The following is a 6,631-nucleotide window of genomic DNA, read 5'->3' on the forward strand; positions in this document are numbered from 1 at the left end:
CTCTATGGTCCTGGCTGGGTCCCCTCCCAGCTTTTCTTGTGCCCCCTCCAATGTCCTTGCTGGTGGGGTGAGAAGCGGAAAAATCCTTGCCTTATTGTAAGCACTGCTCAGCAACAGCTAAAACATCCCCATTATCAGCGTTGTTCTCATCCTAAATCCAAATCAGCACTGTGCCAGCTACTAGGAAGAAAATTAACTCTATCCCAGCCAAAACCAGGATACCGGGCCTATAGGTTTCTGATGTTCCTCCTGCCTTTCCCTTAGGTGCCATCCCTTCTGGTACCCATCCTTCCTCCATCACCGCAGCTCTCTGAGGATAAACTGACTCTGCCTGGCACGCTCTGACACTTCGCCTCAATAACTGCCTCCCCATCTGCACGGTTCAGCTCTACCACGGCCCCTGCTTCACTCTCGGGTGTTTTACCCCCCCCCCAGTCCCTTCATACGACGTGTCTTCATGCATTTTGAATGCTGCTCTGAGGGCTGGCATAAATCCCCTCTTCTTCAGAGCAGCAGTCCCACAAGCTCAAAGCACACATCACTCCAGTCGAGCGGATGGAGGTATAACCATGACTTGTCAAAGGTAGTGTGGCTCAGGCTGGAGAAATATGGGAAGTGGGTCCAGAGAAGGGCAAAGAAGATGGTGAAGGGCCTGGAGCATAAATCTGATGAGGAACTGGGGTTGCTTGGCCTGGAGAAAAGGAGGCTCAGGGAGTACCTTATCACTCTCTACAGCTACCTGGAAGGAGGATGGGGTGAGGTGAGGTCAGTCCCTAGTCCCAAATAACAAGGGATAGAACAAGAGGAAATGGCCTCAAGTTGTGCCAGAGGAGGTTTAGGTTGGATACTGACACTTGGGGCCATGGATCAGTGGCCTTGGCAGTGCTGGCTTAATTCAATGATCTTAAAGGCCTTTTCCAATCTAAATGACTCTATCAACCGAAACCCCTCCATGCTCCGCAGCTCCGCCTGTGCCATGGTGCCCCTTCCCAGTGAGGGGCCATCAACGGTGAACTGGTGCCAGTCACTATCACAAGCTCAGCCTCTGGCCATGCACTGATTCCCCTATCCAGAGTGCAGGCAGACAGGCTGCCTATCGCCAGCGTGGTTGGATGCTGCTCCGCAGCAGCTCCCTGCAAGCTCTAAATGCTTCCCTTGGGAAACGTGTCACTCAAGCATCTATTTGCTCATGGGTTTCCCATTCCTTTAGTGTTCTCCATGTGCTCCAGGAGACAAGTCCCTGTCGCTGCCTTCCGCCTATTTACATCAGGGAGCTTTCACGCTCTAACTTTGGGCTGTTCATGCAAATCCTTCCCATTAAAAAGAGAACCCAGAAAAGACCCCAGACTGCGCCTCTGGAAACTCACCCCCGGCAGCAGAATCCCGTTTCCTGAGTCAAAGCCAATTTTCTCTCCTTTGTGCCGCTTTTCCACAGTTTCATCCCATAATTGCTAATACGGAGCTTTCCGTGCATGCTTTGAAAACACCCCCCCCCCCCACTGCGTCTCTTTTATCCCCCCAGGCAGGAGGAAACCCAAACACCCCTCGGATATTGAGGGTAGATTTCCAGTTTATCACTCCAAACCAAGTCCGTGACTCCGCAGTTTTCCTGTGTCCCCCACTGCTTCCCAGGCAACACTTGTGCCCCCCCGGCACCAATTCCAAATCGTTCCCTTATATCAGTAGGTTGCTTTGTAGCTCTTACCCCCTTCAGAGAGACAGAGCAGATCAAAAGCATCCCTTCACATTTCTCACAAGCTAAATAACACTTCTTGTGGTCCTTCAAGTTCACCCTTCCCTAAATCCGGTCTGTGTATGCTTTCCCTGCCTCCGCTTCAACCACATCCCCAGGAACACTTGCCAAGATCCCATTTCCCATTGCATGACCGAGGACATTTCCCTCTCCATCACTTATTACCCCCCTTGAGGTCTTGCAGGTTGACATCACTCCACCAGCCCTCTTCTCTGCCTTTCCCCATCCAGCTCACAGCGGCTTTGGTGGAGCAGGAGATCGCTGCTGCTGCTGCTGGGAACAGCGATTACAGGGATGCTCTTGTATTGCTGTGTTGGAGTCACAGATGGAAGCAACAGCAACTGTGAAAACAGGACACAGAGGGTTGCAGCAGTGTTCATGGTTGGCAATGTGTGTTTTGGGGAAGGTGCCAAATCACCTCTCTACCCACGTAACAGCAGTCCCAGGGGCAGGACCTCTCCGCAGTCCCCATCTATCTCGCTATACCCCAACACACTCCATTCTCCCCTCTCCCGGAGAAGCAGCCTTCAAAGGGGAGAAGGATCTTTTATCTCAGTCCCCCATCCTGGCTGATCAGGCAAACAAAGGCAAGGTTTCACTACCCAGCTCATTGCTTAAGGAGCTCCTCACTAACACCCGTTTATCTCCCCACCCTATGAACAGGGGTGAAACGCTCCCCGCATCCATCCGCTCCCGCAGACGCATCTGGATCTCCCGGCAGGCTCATCCCCACAACCCGAGTCCTTCCATCCTCTTCCTCCTTTGTGCAAACAGAATCAAAATAACTGTTTAACAAATCAGCCATTACCTTCGCTCATGTCACCAATTCCCCGCTATCAGGTCGTAATTGGCCAATTTTCTCTTTTACCTTCTCCCTGCTCTGAATCCGTCTCGGGGAGCTCTGATTGTGTGTTAAAATATCCTCCCTAATTCACTGCTCAATCTCTCTTTCTGCTCTTCTAATTGCCCTTTTAACTCGCTTCTAATTTCTTTATAAACCTCCTAATCCTCTTCCTGCACAAGTTGTTTACACGCACCACGGAATGTATATGTATTAGCAGATGTTCCTGGGTAAATAATGCACAAAAGGATATTACTGCTTCACGCAAGCTGCAATTACTGCGTTGCCTCAGAATAAGCCCTGTTTAACCCTCCTATTTAGGGCACACGCCCCTGCTCTCGCTGCACATCTCCAGGCTATTTCACTCCTGCTGCAGAACATTAACACCAGCACAGCTCACCCGCTACCTCCTGGGTAAGAAGGCAGAATCAAAAGCACAGAGAGGCTCGAAGGAGAAGGGGAACGGTGCTGTTTTGCCCCACCAAATCTCGGGGGTTTCGTGGAGGCCTGAAACACAGCAGCTACATGAGTGGAACGCAGAGGCATAACCCCGAGTAATGAACAAATATGATAGTCCCAGTGCTTGTGATTTATGGACAGCTTCCCCCACTCCCTGCTCCCAGGGAGTCGTGTCAAAGCCCTCGTGCTGCAGGTCAGGCAGGCGCTGTTTGTTAAAGGCTTCCTCAGATTACTCAGAATTCCCTTTCTCCACCTCTTTCCTGCAATTTGTTTGCTGTCTCCTTCTCTCAAAGCACTGCGGTACCCACCAGATGCTTTGGATTTAGATGCCAAAGGGCGATGCTAAATAGAATCATAGAATAGTCAGGGTTGGAAAGGACCTCAAGATCATCCAGTTCCAACCCCCCTGCCATGGGCAGGGACACCTCACACTAAACCATCCCACCCAAGGCTTCATCCAGCCTGGCCTTGAGCACTGCCAGGGATGGAGCACTCACAACCTCCCTGGGCAACCCATTCCAGTGCCTCAGCACCCTCACAGGAAAGAATTTCCTCCTTAGATCGGGAAATCACGGGTTTAAAGTTAGACACCTCATACAGATGAAAAACCTTGGGTCGTTGCCCAGGGAAAGCGACCACAGGTCCAGGTAGAAGTCAATGCTTTGCATCCCAGCTCTCCATCTCGCTGAGGGACGAAAGGCATCGCTGGTACTTGGAAGCCATGGGAGATGGGAGCTATTTTATACTCACAGCCAATGCTTACGGAGGCACCTTGCTGCTGCCTAAATGCCCAAATCATGATTAACAACAATGTTCCGGCCACCTGAACGTCTCTGGCCATAGCATCCGTGTCTGTCACCTCCATCCTGCCAAAAACCAGGTCCAGCTGCACCCTGCGAGGTGCCTGCACCCGTGCTGAGCGCTGAGCCTGCCATGGGGACAGAAGATTAAAACAATGGAGAGGGAGGAAAACCGGAATCCAATGGGAACAGCGAGAGCCGCTCTGCGATGCAGGGTCAAAAGCAAACCACTGCTGTTAAAACACGGAACTGGTCCTATGGCAGAGTGCGGCTTTCCCAGGCCATGATGGAATAATGAAACTTGGCCATTTGCTGACTCGCCTGGAAAGATTTCCCTTTCTTCCCCTGCATCTGCACACTTTATTTCCCAGAGAAGCTGATCCCATTCCCAGCAAGGATTCCCATCCCCAGGGATGGATTTGGTTTGCCTCAATTTGAAGTGCACCAGCTCCATCCGATCTCCCTCTCCTCCATAGCTCCTGGGGGCAGGTACCGCAGCATCCTCAACACAGGACTTTGTGCTGCGCCTTCACCACCTCACAGCTGAGATTTAACACCTCTGCTTCAAGCCTACCAGCGTGACTTGGTTCTCTTTTTCCTCCTATAGACCTGATTTCTCAATTGTGCATACAAATTGTTCTCCCTGGAGAAGGTTTCCATCGTTATTCCTTCAGTCCATCTTTCCACAGCTAAAATAGCCCGCAATCAAAGGTCTTGCCTTCTCACAGGTCTTCTCTAAAGGAACGTTTCTAGCTGGGCTGTCTCATGAGCTGCCTCGCATGCCCCCATGTCCTCTGAATAAGCTCTGTTTAACCTTCCTGGCAGCTCACAGAGTTTCTGTATTATTCTCAATTCACCTCATTCCTAAATATAAAAATTGATAAAAGAATAGGATGGAGAGGAAAATCAGAGTGGCCCTTTCGGCACAGGGCCTGTCAAAGGGGCTGAGAGGCACCAGATATGCTAAACCCATCAGTCTTTGCCTGCAGGGTACCGGTCCACAGCCCCATCTCCACTGCCCCTGTCAGCGGAGAGCCCTCACCACATTTCCAGGGGTTCCGGATAGAAGGAGACCATGGAACACTTGCTCCTCTCCAGCTCTTATGCTTTTCTTAATGCACAGCTAAGGGAATCATAGAATGGTTTGGGTTGGAAGGGACCTTAAAGCCCATCCAGCTCCAACACCCAGAGGACACCTTCCACTAGAGCAGGTCGCTCCAAGCCCCATCCAACCTGGAAGCATCCCCGCAGAGGAAAGCAGCCCGTGGAGCGGCAGAACCACATCCTTGACATCGTGGGACAACTTCTCACCTCATCCCTGCATCTACTTAGCACATAGAAAGCAAAAGGAAACAAGAGCACACACACACATATGGAGCCCCCGTTAAACCTGAACTAAATATACCGCGGGATGCTAACAGCCTGCCTCAACACGCTGGCACTTCAGAGGCACGGCAGGACCCCAACCCCTCGGTGTGTTGGGTGGCTGGAAGGGTTTTCCATAGAGCAAACATGGGAAACCTCCGAAATCCCCCTCTGCAAGTGCTGTGAACACTGCTGCCAGCACAGCACTGCCCTGAAACGTCAGTGCCAGCCTCCCGATAGCAAACAGACACCCAGCAGCCCTGCCTGGCAGCGTCTCCTCCGGTGATGCTCCGTCTTCCCGTGCCCTTGTAGGAGCCTCTTCCCTGGAGTGCTGGGTGGGAAGCAGCACCAGGACCAACACCCACAGCACACAAAGGCTGATGAAGCCCTCACCATCAGCCCCACGGATCTCCAGGAAGGGAGATGGGAACTCTCAATGCGAACACAGGGAGAGATGAAGCAAACACATAGGAGAAGCAGTGGGAAGGAGAGCGTACGTGCGGGCTGGAGCGGGTGTCTGCAGCCTTGTTAAGGGGGGAAATGAAAGGGAAAGGTGGTCGTATTTGCCTCAAGGATGAAGGAAAGCCAGCTGAGAAATGATTAGAGGCAATTATGTGAGCAGAGTACATGGAAAGTAATCCCAGCTGCAGGGAGCAAGGGAAGTGGGGGGGTGGTGGAAGAAATCGGGATGTGATTCAAGGGGGCCCAAGAGGCAAAGCACAAGAGCAGCGATGACCTGGTTTGCAGACGGATCTGTTCCTGCTCGGATGCTGAAGCCCAGCCTCACTCAGCACACTCTGCTCTCCAACGGCTTGCGTGACTTCTTCCCTGGCTGGTCCAAGAGTCAGGCACGTGCACGCACCGCCCATCGCCTGGGAATCATATTTGCCTTAGCAGCCCTCACGAATACAAGTGCAAACAAGAATCCCCTATGAACATGAACTGCTCTCCTTCCCGCAGAGCTGGTTTTCAGCCCAGTGTAATTCCCTGTCCCTGGGTGTCAATATTGGTGACAGACACTAATCACTTCGTTGCCGTTTTCCCTTCTTCCTTATTTTTCCCCTCTCTGGAAATAAAAGCCAGTTCGTTTGCGCTGATTCTGATCATTCTGAGTCATGCACTAAACACAACAACTCCCAAACAGGTTTCTTTCTCTTTCCCCTCCTGTGTAGCCCCCCCCCCTCCCCGTGTTACACCAGCTACAGCAAAACCAACAACAGCTTCAAACACCAGGGCAAGAACACAAGAAACAGCTCCTCCATCAAGTCAGCTCCCAGCTCCTCAGGCTTCCAGCACATCTCAACACAGAACTAGAGCAAAAGGGCAGATTATTTAAAGCCATTGCATGTAGGCCAATTTTCACTGCAGTTCCTTTTGGCTCTGATTTTCAGGCCCCAGCGGAGTGGTGAAGTC

This window comes from Lathamus discolor, chromosome 14 (genome assembly GCF_037157495.1).
Source record: "Lathamus discolor isolate bLatDis1 chromosome 14, bLatDis1.hap1, whole genome shotgun sequence".
NCBI classification, from domain to species: Eukaryota; Metazoa; Chordata; class Aves; order Psittaciformes; family Psittacidae; genus Lathamus; species Lathamus discolor.